The sequence below is a fragment of the Botryllus schlosseri genome, chromosome 11 (genome assembly GCF_051294905.1).
Source record: "Botryllus schlosseri isolate E-star chromosome 11, Bs_hap1, whole genome shotgun sequence".
NCBI lineage: Eukaryota > Metazoa > Chordata > Ascidiacea > Stolidobranchia > Styelidae > Botryllus > Botryllus schlosseri.
In genome coordinates, this window is record NC_137246.1 from 11,859,132 (window position 1) to 11,873,875 (window position 14,744).

Sequence of the window (14,744 nt, forward strand, 5' to 3'; positions counted from 1 at the left end):
TAATCTGACCATTAGGCGATATTTGCGATACTGTGTGTGACGCATTCCCCGCTCCCTTTGCTCTGTCATATTGATGGCGGGCGTCTTACCTCGCCTGCGCGTTTTACCCCACTCTGCCCTACTAGTCCATCCTCAAGATTAGCGGGTCACGACTGACCTATCGATCTCGCTTTCCATGACATGCCGCCCCATTTCTTGTCACTTTCTTTTTCTATACTATCTTCTTTACTTTTCATTCAGTGTACTGTACATACACATTGCACATGCCTCCTCTTTACATCGCCTAGTCCAAGGTGGGTGTCTGATTGCATATACTACTCCACAGAGGTGGTCAGTAACGAAGTACTTCTACTTTTTCGAAGTACTCAAGTAGTTTTCCTCTACTTCTGGTACTTACTCAAGTATATCCTTTTTTCGCTACTTCTACTTCTACTTCGTAAAATTTTGTGAGCTACTTACTTAGTTTTCGCTATTTTCAGTTTGTCAAGTAGAAGTAGTTCAATACCCCAATAAGAAAGCTAGCCGAAGGAATTTCGGGGCTGTTTTCACGTAGTACCAACATTTAATTTGCATAAAAGTCATGAAATACCGAGAATTTTCGTTGCGCTTCGTGCATAGTAGATATGGAGCGGCAAATATGTTTTAACGAAAGTGTAGCTGAGTATAATTTAGATACCGGTTTGCGTGGTTTCGTTCACACCGCATGACGCCTATACCAAATATTTCGTCACAGAAAGTATGGCCCATAACATTTGATACTACCGTTTCGCAATCTAGCAATTACCTATTATACCTAGCAGCCCATGACGTGTCCTAATCTGGAAAAGTGGACTTTGGCTTTTTTTAACGTTAGAACTGTTTTAGCAGACCACCGTTGAAACTTTCTGGACAAAAGACATGAAATATATTTTCCGTTTTTTAGAAGTAGTATTTGTATTTTTCTTTCAATTACGAGTATTATATGCTGAGTTCTAATTAAAGTTTCAGTTCTTTTGTCTGGAGAACATACATGTTGAAGTATAAAAGCAAGTGTTATAATGCCTTATATTTTCCGAAAATAAAGCTATACACTATATGACATTTTTACGATCTGCCATATTTGTAATTAACATATACTAATCGCGCAAAGTGTTAAAGCCCTATCCGACACAACTTATCCGTATTGCACTTCGACTGAGCTAAGGGCCTTAAAATATGGGGGAGGGCACCATGTCATGATATTCTGTAGATGGGGTGTTCGAGTAAACAAAGGATTAGTATCGCATTTCCATATCAATACTATCATTTACATCCCATGATGTGGACGACTGCTTATTCTGTCAAAAATTGACACCTGCTGGGATGCATCAATAGGAATCAAGTTCTCTAAACCTTCCGCATAGCTCAATTTGCAGTTTTTGACATGCGAACGAATTACGATCGTTTCCACAACTACTTACTTACTTGAGTAGATTTAAAGTCAGTCACTTCTACTTCTACTTCAAGTAGTTTTGAATTGCTTATGTAAGAAGTACTTCTACTTGTACTTGAGTAGATTCTTCCGTCGCTACTTCTACTTCTACTTGAGTAGCTTTCTTGACTACTTTGACCTCCTCTGCTACTCCAAGTCGCTTCGACACCTTGCTATCATTTCTTTGTATCGCATTTTTGTAGTGTATTGAACTGATAAAAATTGTTAATAAACCAATGATGATGATGAGCTGATCTTCCCCCGCATGGTAACTTTTGAAAGTGATGTGGTAGTGAAATTTGATGAGTATCTTCAGGTTCTTTGAGTAATTTTAAACCGGATTTCAAGTTCTCAAATGTAAAAAAATATTTGTGGCAGCTGAATAATGTCGAATACTTCAAAATCCAAAATGACGACGCGAGCCGCACAAAACGATCTCGGGGGCCGCGTGTTTGAGACCTCTGTGTTAGACAATGCCATCTCACATCCGCGTGCGTCGTTTCTTTAATGATGATATCACGGCACGCATTAGCTCATCAACGTAGTTCTGATCACAGCCTTCTCTCGAATACGTGAAGTTGCAATCTTTGGAGATTAGAGTAGATAAGAGTAGAGTAGCGATCCAATCGGCATACGACTGTCCCGGTTGCATTTTGCAATAGTAAAATTCGGACCTGGCTGCTTGCACATGAATTGAGTCATTGAAGTGTGTAGAGAACTTTCAGTCAACGCGTCGAAGGTTTGCGCACTGACATCGGCAGCACCAAACAAATTACGTAGGAGCGAGTACGTTTCAGGTCCAACCCATGAGAGTACGACACGCTCTTCTTTTCTCCGTGTTGGATATGCCGTAAATTGCTGGGCGATGGTTAAATCGTTGCAGATGTTGGTCCCGTTCCTCTTCTGATTTTACAAACGGATCAAAATTGGGAGTGGTAGCTTCAGATGTTGACGCACCGGGACTCAACCTCTGCGTTAATTGCGATATGGCTCATACGACAAGGTTGCAATATGAAATCAGTATATTATCAGCAGAACGACTTAAGACAGGCGACATGATCCAGAGTGCAGTTGAACGAAAGACCGAACATTTTTGACCGGCTTGCCGAACATCAAATTTCGTAAAACGGGTATCAATCGAAAGTTGCCGCTGTAGCCTACTGATTACGAAAATATGAATTTAATTTCGCTCGTGGCCCTGAAACCCCCACAATCAGCCTCGAATTTTTCATTGTTATGTAGAGTGGCATAGTGACGCAACAATGCTGTCTGGCGAAACGAGAGCGTCTGTCAGGAGCAAATGATGGATGCGCGGCGAGAGTGAGTGCTCAGCTGGCGTCGCGGCAATGGGCAATGTTCTTGTGTTTCGAAATGCAATCGCGTCACAGAAGAGAAACGTTGCGCTGTTAATACTTTGTATAGGCGCTTCGGTAGTAGCGAGCACACAAATGACCAGCCTTTCCTTGACTTGTCATTCAACTTAGAAATCTTTTTGTCAGGGATGTCAAACTCAACATGCGTCGCGGGACGGATTCAAACCTGCAGATCACTCGCGGGCCGGACCAAAATGTTACCTCAAAATCCATACCCTTGATTTTCATTGAATACTTTATAATCAAGCATATATTAGAATACTACTTAATATTACGAACCCGGTTCAATTACAGCAACACCTGTATCGCAAACAGCCGAATTGCCATAGGAAATACAGTGATTGGACATTTGAACGCCGTCACATATTATTAAATCGCGATTCGGGTTTCTCTGGGGGCCGGGAACCTTTTGAGTCAGAAGTGATACAGCAGTGTAACCACGTATATTTGATTTATACTTCTGAAGAGCTTCTTGGAGGTACAGAACTTCAATATACAATTGAATAGTATATTCATATTGAAATGAACCCGAATATTTTCGGCTGACACTCGTCAGGGGTAATCGTCAGCAACTAGTAGAGAATTGGAAATAACATTGTATATCAACAATCGTATCACAAAATATGACGTCACCAGCATGAAAGAGAGAGCGTTCAATGTACTATTTTCAGGTGGTACACGAACTCCTTTTGTTGGCAGAGTTTTGGTTGGTGTATTTTGATAAAAGTCGACTCCAAGGCACACAAATGGAATTGTGAACGGCCCCGCCCAACGATTCTAAATCGGTCGTCTCGATAATTATTCGCACAAATCGGATTATCTAACAGATGTTTGCCGATGGCAGAATTAATGGCCTTTGATCGGTCCGATTTGTGCGAATAATTATCGAGACGACCGATTTCGAATCGCTGGGCGGGGCTGTTCACAATTCCATTTGTGTGCCTTGGAGTCGACTTTTATCAAAATACACCAACCAAAACTCTGCCCACAAAAAGGAGTTGGTGTACCACCTAAAAATAGTACATTGAACGCTCTCTCTTTCATGCTGGTGACGTCATATTTTGTGATACGATTGTTGATATACAATGTTCTTTCCAATTCTCTACTAGTTGCTGACGATTACCCCTGACGAGTGTCAGCCGAAAATATTCGGGTTCATTTCAATATGAATATACTATTCAATTTATACTTCTGTGTAACTATTATATTTTCTATGTATCCTGCATATAACGGTTTCGTATTGACGTTTTCGCTTCTGTGAATATCTAGTATTCAGTCCATTTGTCCATAAAACTCTGAACTCAGTGAGTGCACTTTTTTGCCTTCTCGGAATTGGGTTTCAATGTCGCCGACTATAGCTCCTAACAGCGACACGAGTGAAACCAGATGTTTATAATGTGGCCTATGAACATGAACAACAATGCTCATACTCGACATTTGCTGTTTCTGGAGATTATTTAATGTATATATTTCTACCTAAAAATCTTAGAAATATTCTGAATAGTATTTTTGAATCTACTCAGAATTTCTTCGCGGGCCAGATGAAATCAACTGGCGGGCCGTATGTTTGGCACCCCTGGTCTAGGTAGCTGTATACATTGAAATGTCAGATTATTATGATATTGATTGATGGCTTAGCCCGCTTGTTGTGCAGGGCTCCAGAAACACGTTGCACTGTTGATGGAGGGTGTTGATACTTTCTATAGTCGCTTTGGTTAAGTGTGAGCAGTGAGCACAGTCAGCACACATTACCATGCAGCCTTTCCTTGACCTGTAAGGGTAGGACTTGGTCCGCGAATGCAGCAGGTAAAATGTTGATTAAAGGTTTGCAGCAGCAGTGTCGAACTTAACTGGGTCGCGGTCCGGATTCAATCCTTTACTGGATAGCTTGCGGGCCGGACCAGTCAAATGATTGCAAAATACCACCAAATCCTTACCTTTGTTTTTCATTGGAATGATATGTTACCAATCTTAGGCCTATATTGCCCTTGTCAGGAATATAGGAGATTCAACTAAACGGTGACGTTGGAATTTGGTTTATCATTTTTCAATCACCTTTCGGATTTCTCTGAATGCCGCAGACATTTTGCGTCAGAAGTAATACAGAGCTATCATTGCCGCGACGCCAGCTGAGCACTCACTCTCGCCGCGCAGCCATCATTTGCTCCTGACCGACGCTCTCGTTTCGCCAGACAGCATTGTTGCGTCACTATCCCACTCTCCATAACAATGAAAAATTCGAGGCTGATTGTGGGGGTTCCAGGGCCACGAGCGAAATAAAATTAATATTTTTAGTAATCAGTACAGCGGCAGCATTCGATTGATTCTCGTTTTATCAAATTTGATGTTCGGCAAGCCGGTCAAAAATTACCGTCAAATTGCCTGTAGCCAAATGGAAATCGTGACGTAGACCAATTTCACCGAGCCGTGAGACTTGCTTGTGTCGACACATAATAGGACACTATGATTTAATACATGTAAATACTTCGTTACACATCGACGAGCAAAGTTAATACTTGTGACGTAATAATGAGCAATGGAGTTTGCAAACCGACGTTTCTGATATCAATAACATGATATAACATCGTACTATTAATACTTATTCACGGATGATCAGTTCACTGGTCAGTTTATGTCATAGTCCTTGTAGAAGTAAAAAGCAATCTTTCTTTTACAAAGAAATCGATTAGGTATGTGAAATGATCTCTTACGATTACTTCGGAGTTTTTTCGAATGCAATCGAGTGAGAATACGATTACTCGAAATGCTGAAATCGTCGTAATCGACTACGATTACTAAACACAAATACCCCATGTCTGGTATTTATCAGATTTCCGCCATGGCGTGGGCTGTAAATCGGGTCCACGGCACTTTTAAGTATCAAATTCACTTCCTGTCACGCAGCGATACATATTTTTCTAGTCTCACTGGTGAGCTTTATGATACCACGATAGATAAGATGACGCTTTGTATAAGTTATATGAAAGATCCGCCTACATTATAGTAAATAGATTTAGTTTCAATGAATTTGTACTTAATGTCGATGACTTGATCTGTGATTCACTTTCATATTTTCGTCTTCTCCACATTTCAAACATTATCCCCATTTTTCAGGTAGACGAAGTAGATCTACGTGACAACAATCTTTCGCCAATAGCACTCCGTTCACTTCTTGGGCACCGCCGGATTAAATCGCTATCTGGACATATGGATTGGGAAGTCAGTTCGATCCTATGGATTTAGTTGCGTTCTGATAGATGTGGTATTGATACGCATCACGATTTTGCTACGTATTTACGAAGAATACCCGGACATGGGACTGGTACTGGTGTAGGGTGGATGCTGCTGTGTTTTGACTGGCTGTGTTTTGCGTATATCTACTAAATAAATATTGTTAGTATTCGTAATTCGGTATCACTACCTTTAAATCGATGACGCCGTTGGAAAACAATGAATCCGTTTGATGCTTCGCTTCTGTTTCTAGACCATTTTTATAAATATCTTATTCATGGTGATGTCTTGGAATCTATGCTATCACTTAATCTGCGATAAGACATCACGTTATTTAGTCGATGACAGACGCAATATACTATCTCACGCTTATCATCTGAACAATATTCAGGTTGCCTGGCTCCCTGCCGGAGGGTGGGAATTTGAATTGAGAAACGAGGAAGATGTCATCAAGATAAGCGGTCGTGTTTTTGCAGGGCAGTTCAACATCAAGGTTGGATGTCAAGAATATTTCAATATAATAAGGTCACGATGCTAATGGTGGAAATTTAATGTTAACATTTCCATCGCTGATGTCCGTTCGTTTCATTTTTTATTTCACTACAATAAAATATATTCATATTTTAGAATTTGTTACACCATCATCTCATTTCTGCGAAGTATATTAGGTAAACGAACACCAAAGCTACGAACTTTAACAATGATAGGATATTTCTATATCGTGCATTGTAACGAACGTACACTTTCAAATAGTCGTGGCCTCCTACAGTCCATATATGAAATATAATATGACAGTTCACAAGGCCCTATCATAGTAATACCTTTATTCGATGGCAATAAGATTGGCAAAATTACAATAGGGTGATTCGGTACAGTAATAAACTACTAAAACAGTGACTCTAGCCCAGGGGTCACCAACACGCGGCCCGTGAGGTCAAATTTTGCGGTCCGCGACCTAATTTGAAATTTCGGAAGAAAGCATTTGAAAATCCTCAAATAGATTCTCCCGGTGAATCTGATCACATGGGCTGAGAAAGGATAAATATTAGATGATAGTAATATGTGAAACTATGCTAATATTAATGACGAAATTCGCTCATGAATATGAAAAAAATTTCGCTCTTCGCGCGACTATCCCTGTTGCTATTCAAAACATGACTACTCACGATTTTCGTGCCCATAGTAAGCCGATATGAGTAAGTAGTCTGGAGTTTATTGACCACGGACAATCTGACATGGACAAGGACAGTTTAATGTGGATATTTCGCCTCCAGTTAGTTTATCACGACTATGCAGTATGCCGTAAGCTACATAAGTAATCGAAATGCAGCCGTCAATAGCAAAAAGGTTGGCCACCACTGCTTTAGTTGCTGAAGAGTGTTGTCAGGTATCGTGCGCAGCTCATAGTTCAAAATAGAATGAAAGTGATGATTATGATATTTGTTGTTGTATTTGTATTTCTTCAATAAAATTATTTCTTTTGTGGTAACAATGCCCGTCGCCCATGTTAGAGAGCACAGCGTTGTACTGGTGTAGAGTTATCAAAACGTGGTTGTTTAACTGCGCTGCCTATCTTTATCTCAACATTGAAGTCATGCGGCCCGCCGCCTCTACGAATTTTGAAAATTGGCCCGCGGCCTGTTTTGAGTTGGCGACCCCTGCTCTAACTACTATAAAAATCACTGAAATCTCAACAAACATCACTATCGCATCACTTTGAAAAGCTACCATGGCTACAATGAGGTAGAAGATCAGTTATTACGTCACATTTCTAACTCATGATGATAAAATGTGACCCGTTGATGATTCGTGACTGAAAATTGTGATTTGGATTGATGTGCGACCTTGTCGTAAAATAACCCGATTTTGGATTGACTGGGTGATTAAATAAAAATGACTCGAGTTGAGTCGGGTCAAGCGCTGAAATCGGAGAAGGACTTGCGACTCGGAATGGTGACTTGGTAATCCTACGGACGCAACAATCTATGAAACTGTCATGGGGAATAGTAATATATCAAAAGGTCGTAGCTTGCGTTGCGTAGGGTATATAGCTATCTCATCAGGTCAGTATGGCAACCATATATTTCTTGGCCAATTTATTCAACTGGAAAATAGAGTTCGCGCTACGCGGGATTTTGTGAATGGGCTTTCTGAATTTAATAGATACCATCAGAAATTGTGTTGAAAATGGACAGGGGCTACGAGAAATCTTATTTGAAGCACAGGGGGTACGATCGCTAAAAAGGTTAAGAAGCAATGCTATTACTACGGCTCAATAATGATTATATTTAAGTTGTTATTGATATATCGAAGGCAAAACCTTATATGCCCATTTAATTTGAGTGTGGCAATGACAGTAACAATAGCCTATATACTTATCACGACTATCTGAAAACCAGGATTGGGCTACACCGCTCAAATGCTCTGCAATCAGATCAATCTTTAGTAGATTTTAAGATATTCTACATAAAGTTGTTGCTCGTCAAAGGTCCACTAGTTGCATTATTATAACCCCACAGTTTTACGATGTCATGATGCATCCTCTCACATGATGTCTATAACTCAATAACGTCATATTTTGTGATACGATTGTTGATATACAATGTTCTTTCCAATTCTCTACTAGTTGCTGACGATTACCCCTGACGAGTGTCAGCCGAAAATATTCGGGTTCATTTCAATATGAATATACTATTTAATTGTATATTGAAGTTCTGTACCTCCAAGAAGCTCTGCAACTCAATAATTGAAAAAAATCTGCCCGGCACAAACACAATTTTATTCAAATATTTGAAAATGTGATTTTTTTCGTGTCAAGCGTGAATAGTACAATAGTAAATTACATTTCCACGATGTTTGTGCAACGCCTGTCTGAAAGGTCCCGTCAAATAAGGCCATTGATTATCACTATTAATGATGCTGCGGCCCGCGGCGTCATCAAAACTAGGAAATTGGCCCGCGAGCCCATTTGAGTTTGAGACCTCTGGCCTAAAATATGGGGTAATAGGGCGCAATGCCACGATTTTCTCTAAAACGGGGTCTTCTTGTAAACAAAGAGTTGGTATCGCATTTTCATATCACTACTATAATTTGCATCCCATGATGCGAAATAATGCTTATTCTGTCGAAAATTGATACTTCCTTTCTGGGATGCATCAATACGAATCAAGCTCTCTGCACCTTCTGCATAGCTCAATTTGCAGCTTTTGACAGTCCATGTGAACGAATTAAGACTGTTTTCAAAACTAATAACTTACTTGAGTACTATTAAAGTCGGTCAATTCTACTTCTACTTCAAGTAGTTTTAGATGGCTTATGGAAAAATACTTCTACTCGTACTTGAGTAGATTATCGTCGTTACCTCTACTTCTACTTGAGTAGCTTTCTTGACTACTTTGACCACCTCTGCTGATTTTGAAGACTACTCCAAGTCGTTTCGACACCTACTATCTTGTGGTGTACTGAAATGATGAAAATTGTATAGCAATAAATTGAATTCAAGTGCTCCTATCATATTGCAATGTGTGAAACTAGGCAGTGGAAAATAAATTTAACGACAGATTGTTATTTTTTCAGGCCAAATTTATCTCTGCAGGCCTATTACCAATTGTATGAGTTTCCCACATCCCACATATTAGCTTCGAGCGGACCCATTATTATTAATTGAATTTGTTTAAACGCGTGTTTGTTTGTTTGTTTTATTACATTATTGGCGCTTATCGCACATATGGTTATTTGCGCCCAGCACATGAATTGAATTAACACAATGTCTTTTGCGGTCTTGCTTCGTCTTTTCTGGTCATTGGCTGCCATCTTTCCAGAGTTCGGCTCTCTCTTCTTCTGGGCTTTTTCAAGGCGCTGTATAGACAGCGAGATCGGCGATGAGGAGCCCAGATAAACCTCCGACACATAGAAACATGGCAGAGCCGTGACTCGAACCACCAACCATTGGTGTCGTAACAGCAGTGTTTAACCAACTGCGCCACTCGCTTCCCCTTAAACGTGTGTTGTTTCTTTATTACCTTGTTTCTACAAACTAGAAATGTAGATGGTTATTCTACTAGATTAGGCGTCGGAAACCTTCATCATACAAAGAGTCATTTGAACCAATTTCCGGTCGCATGCAACCAACTGAGAGCCGCACGCTCTGTTTACGCCTAAATGACGACCCATGCCAAAATCCCCGACTAGATCAGGGGTTCTCGACCTTTTCTGACCGTGGCCCATTTTCCGATTTGAAAATGTTCTGTGGCCTACCTCTTATCGTAGAGTCCTAGTCCTGATCAATGCGTGGTATAATCACCAGCGCCGATATGCCTATTTCTCTTACTAACCATGTATGTAAATGTAGAACCCTAGGGATATGAAATCGCAAGAAGCGCGGCGAAAATGTTCAAGTTGAATAAATCTCCTCCAAATAGCTACAAACGAAATCATTTTGGGGCCCGTTTGAACTTCCTGTCAATTGAGGGTTGTTGTTGTTGTTTGTAGTATTCATGGTAGGGTTGCCTTTAAAACAAACGAAACATGTTTTGAACAGTGTTTTAAACATATACTTTTTAAAAAAAATTGTTTTTAAAAGTTGTATAATCATACCATAATTGTGTAAATACTATTCGAAAACAGATTGTATGAGCCTACGGACGACTACCACACTATAGCCGACGTATAGGCCCACGGTATGGGGTGGTTGGAAACTTCAAAATAGTCGGTTTAACAGCAAATACGTAGAGTAGATATTTCGTCAAAGGAGCTATATTTACCCTATATTTTCAATTGTGAATAGCAATCGACTCCCTCGTCACAATTGAATACAAAACATGTCTTAGAAATGGCCCTTGTTTTAAACATGTTGGTTTTGAATTAATTTTCGTTTTAAATGCAACCATAATTCATGGTGTTTGTCGATTACTATGGTCATTTACACCACGCCAATTTTCTTCATTTTTATTTCGTAGCTGCCCACCTGTAGCACGACCCACTGCTAGGCTTTTATAAGACAGTACCGTTTACTTTACACGGATGAGATGGCGAGGAGGAGCCTAGATAAATTCTAGAGTCGACCTCGGTCGGACTCGACTGGATTATACACCTACGCTACTTCCCAATTGGGGGTTTGGAGTGCGGCAGTTCCGTCCCTGGTAGATCGGTAAACTCTTGTATAGTCTACATTAAGACCGCCCGCTGTTTCATTCGCGTCACGGAACCCAAAGATCTAATCCCAACAATTGATACCAATTGCTTTTAATACACATGAGCTTATAAGTATTCCAGAAGCACCGGGCTTCGATTACGAACCGCCACCTCCACTGCGTATGCCACTGCACATGATGTAAGCTACCAGGCAACACGCTTGGCGTAGCCAGGAGAGGATCAAAGGGGCCAAGGCCCCCAAAAAAATCGTTCGAAATTATTTCTAAATTGACATAAGGTGTAGTACTTTTGAACAGATGTAGGCTATTTACCTTCACATTTTCTTCGCACTTGGCACGATATATAGCCTAGTGTAACTTTTTATGTGTTCGGGACTGCGATACCCCCACCTCCCGATAGATAAATTTGAAAAAATAGGCCTGACTTAAAATACGCCTGAGGTACAGAAGAATCTAATTGTATTCTTAGGTGCTGCCTGCGGTTGCGGGACTATTAGGCACCATCTTTTCTGCGCCTTATAGACATACCAAAGCAGATAAAGTCAACACGTAATGCGATCCTATAAAGATTGCCGGCGATAAAACAGTGGCCAAAGATCACGCCGGACGTTCCTGTCCTTGCAATCTGAGTCGCGCGGTACAAATGTGACCAGCAGAGTGAAGTATTGCACCCGTGAATAAATGCAAATAAGGAATCGTGCATGTCTCAAAGAAATTTCTCTTATAATTTGTTGTGCCAGGTTACGTGTGAGCGATGTTTTAAGTGGTGACAACTTTCTTCAGATGTCAGGAAATAACAGCATGCCACGTCAACTGAGTATTAAATTACAATTGGCCCGCCCGCGTTCACCCTCCAGAAACTCGTGAATAGTCTTACCGTGTGGTATGGACAATGCCTTTTGAAATCTTTGAAGACACATCTTCAATCAGCTGTACCGGTAAATCTGATAATGAACGCAGTCCTATTATATGCAGGGTAAGTCTGCATTATTTGAGTTTTTCGTTGATAATTCTATGATTATCCTTGATAGGTGGATAATCCGAAAATTATCAACGAAAGACTCAATTGAGTCAAATTTGTTTTGCATTGTCTTTGAAGACAGCTCAGCAACTTCATGGGGTTGACAGAAACATTTGATTTTTTTTAAATTTCCTAATAACTTAAAATTTTTAATTGGATCTGCGGAGTCAATTATACTTGTTAGAATTGAACCAAACCAAACCGGCGTTTTTAGGCTAACCTGACAATTTAATCAGTGAATGGTTGGAATCCGGAAAAGAAAGTTATTTTTGAACAGCCCCAAAGCAAGGGAGTATAAGCTTACGCCTTAATGGTTTAAGCCAGACCGGACAATGTATTCGATGTCTGAGCGTTGCTACATTGATGTTGAGCAGAGTATAAAACGGGTTTTATCCTATTAATATGCTATGAGAATTTGGTTTTTATGATACAATAAACATATGAAGTCGGAGATCGATCCCGTACGCTTGGTAGATTTTTCACATCAGACAACGATATCAATTTCATTGATTGGTTGAATAGCCTAAGCATCATTCGCTGACTACATGTAGCGTATTTCGCTCTTGATGTTGTGTGATTTTGCGAGTCAAGCTCACAGCAGGGAGTCACTAAATATGCTCGTTTAATGTTGATTTTTTATGCTGCCGGCGCTATGCATAGAGTGACCCGCAGTTGAAATGTAATAAATTCCAACCGAAGATGTTATAATGAAGTGAAAATTGTAATATATGAAAAAGGTTCACAGTGCAGAACCGACCAAGGTTCTTTTGTGAACGTGAACCTCTAAATTTCCGAGGTTCACGCACAGAACTCGAACGTGAAACTCACGTTCACACCATCCCTAGTCACCAGTACGCTATGTCCCCCGCTATTCATCCATTCATCCAAATTCATCCATAAACTCTGAAAAATTGGGGCTCACGGACTTTCGATAACATTACTCAACATAACATAACATTATGATTGCGGGTCATATATTTTTTATTAAGATTTCCTCACGAGTGTAGTTTTGCACCAAACAAGAGCCCAAAATCACCGTTTTCTACTATATTCTTCCACTTCTTAAGGAAGGAGACCTCTAAAATTTTCGACCTCGCCAAAATTTTTTCCTAGCTACGCCCTTGACCGCAACAGAAATACTTCGATTGCTGCTGGCCGTGTCTGATTAGCCTTCCTGCAACCAATGATTGCCAAGACTGTTTCGTGGTTTACCGTCGCTCTGGAATGAAACCCTCGCAGGCTATTTAGGCAACCTTACGTTGTGTCGTAATTTAGCATTTATTTGGTGAAATGCGGGTTTGCTGAGGGGCGATACGGAAATCATACGTCAAGTGGCGACCCGTTAAATAGTTAGAAAGCATCGTTCGTATACTTATTACATTGCATAAAACAGAGGCCTCAAACTCAAATGTGCTCGCGGGCCAAATTTCCTAGTTTTCGACGACGCCGCGGGCCGCAGCAGTATCAATAATAGAGATATTCAATGTATAATTTCCAAGTAGGCCTTCTTCAAGTATCTAAGTAGGCCCTTTTCGACGGGACCTTGCAGACAGGCATTCCACATACATCGTGAAAATGTAATTTACTATTGTACTATTCACGCTTGACACGAAAAAAAAATCACATTTTCAAATATTTGAATAAAATTGTTTTTGTGCCGGGCATATTTTTTCAATTAATGAGTTATAGACATCATGCGACAGGATGCATTATCAGAGCATATATATCAGAGCATATATCAGAGCAGGATATCAGAGCATTTGAGCGGCGTAGCCTAATCCTGGTTTCGATGATATAGTCGTGATTAGTATAGGCTATTGTTACTGCCCAAGTGCCCATTCATTTAAAATCGCGCGTAGCGAGAAGACTATTTTCCAGTTGAATAAATTGGGCAAGAAAATATTCCACAGAATACAGGCCTTATTCTACAATTCATCTCGTACACCCTGCTGTGATGCTTCGTTCCCCGATGGGGTGTACGGACCCTGGTTGTAAGAACCCCTGGAACAGACATGTCCGCAATTGGCAAAGAATTCATTGGTGTTATAGCTGTAGAGCGTACTACTACCTTACTCGCCACCGATAATAACATGGATAAAGAGTAGGCTACAAACAACACCGCATGTAACCAACTATACGTCACGGGGGACACAATGTCAATGGTTGCCATACTGACCTGATTATAGCTATATAGGCTACCCCACGCAAGCTACGACCTTTTGATATATTACTATTCCCCATGACGATTTCATAGATTGCTGCGTCCGTATGATGACTGGTCATGTTTTATCATCATGAACTAGAAATGTGACGTGTATTAGCTGATCTTCTACCGCATGGTAGCTTATAAAATTGATGTGATAGTGAAGTTCGTTGAGATTCAAGTGATTTGGACAATAGTCTTAGGGTGAACTTCAAGTTCTTAATCTAAAAAAAGATATATGGCACTTGCATATATTGTTGAATACTTGAAATCTGAAAATGCCGTCGCGGGCCGCATGCGGTCCTCGTGTTTG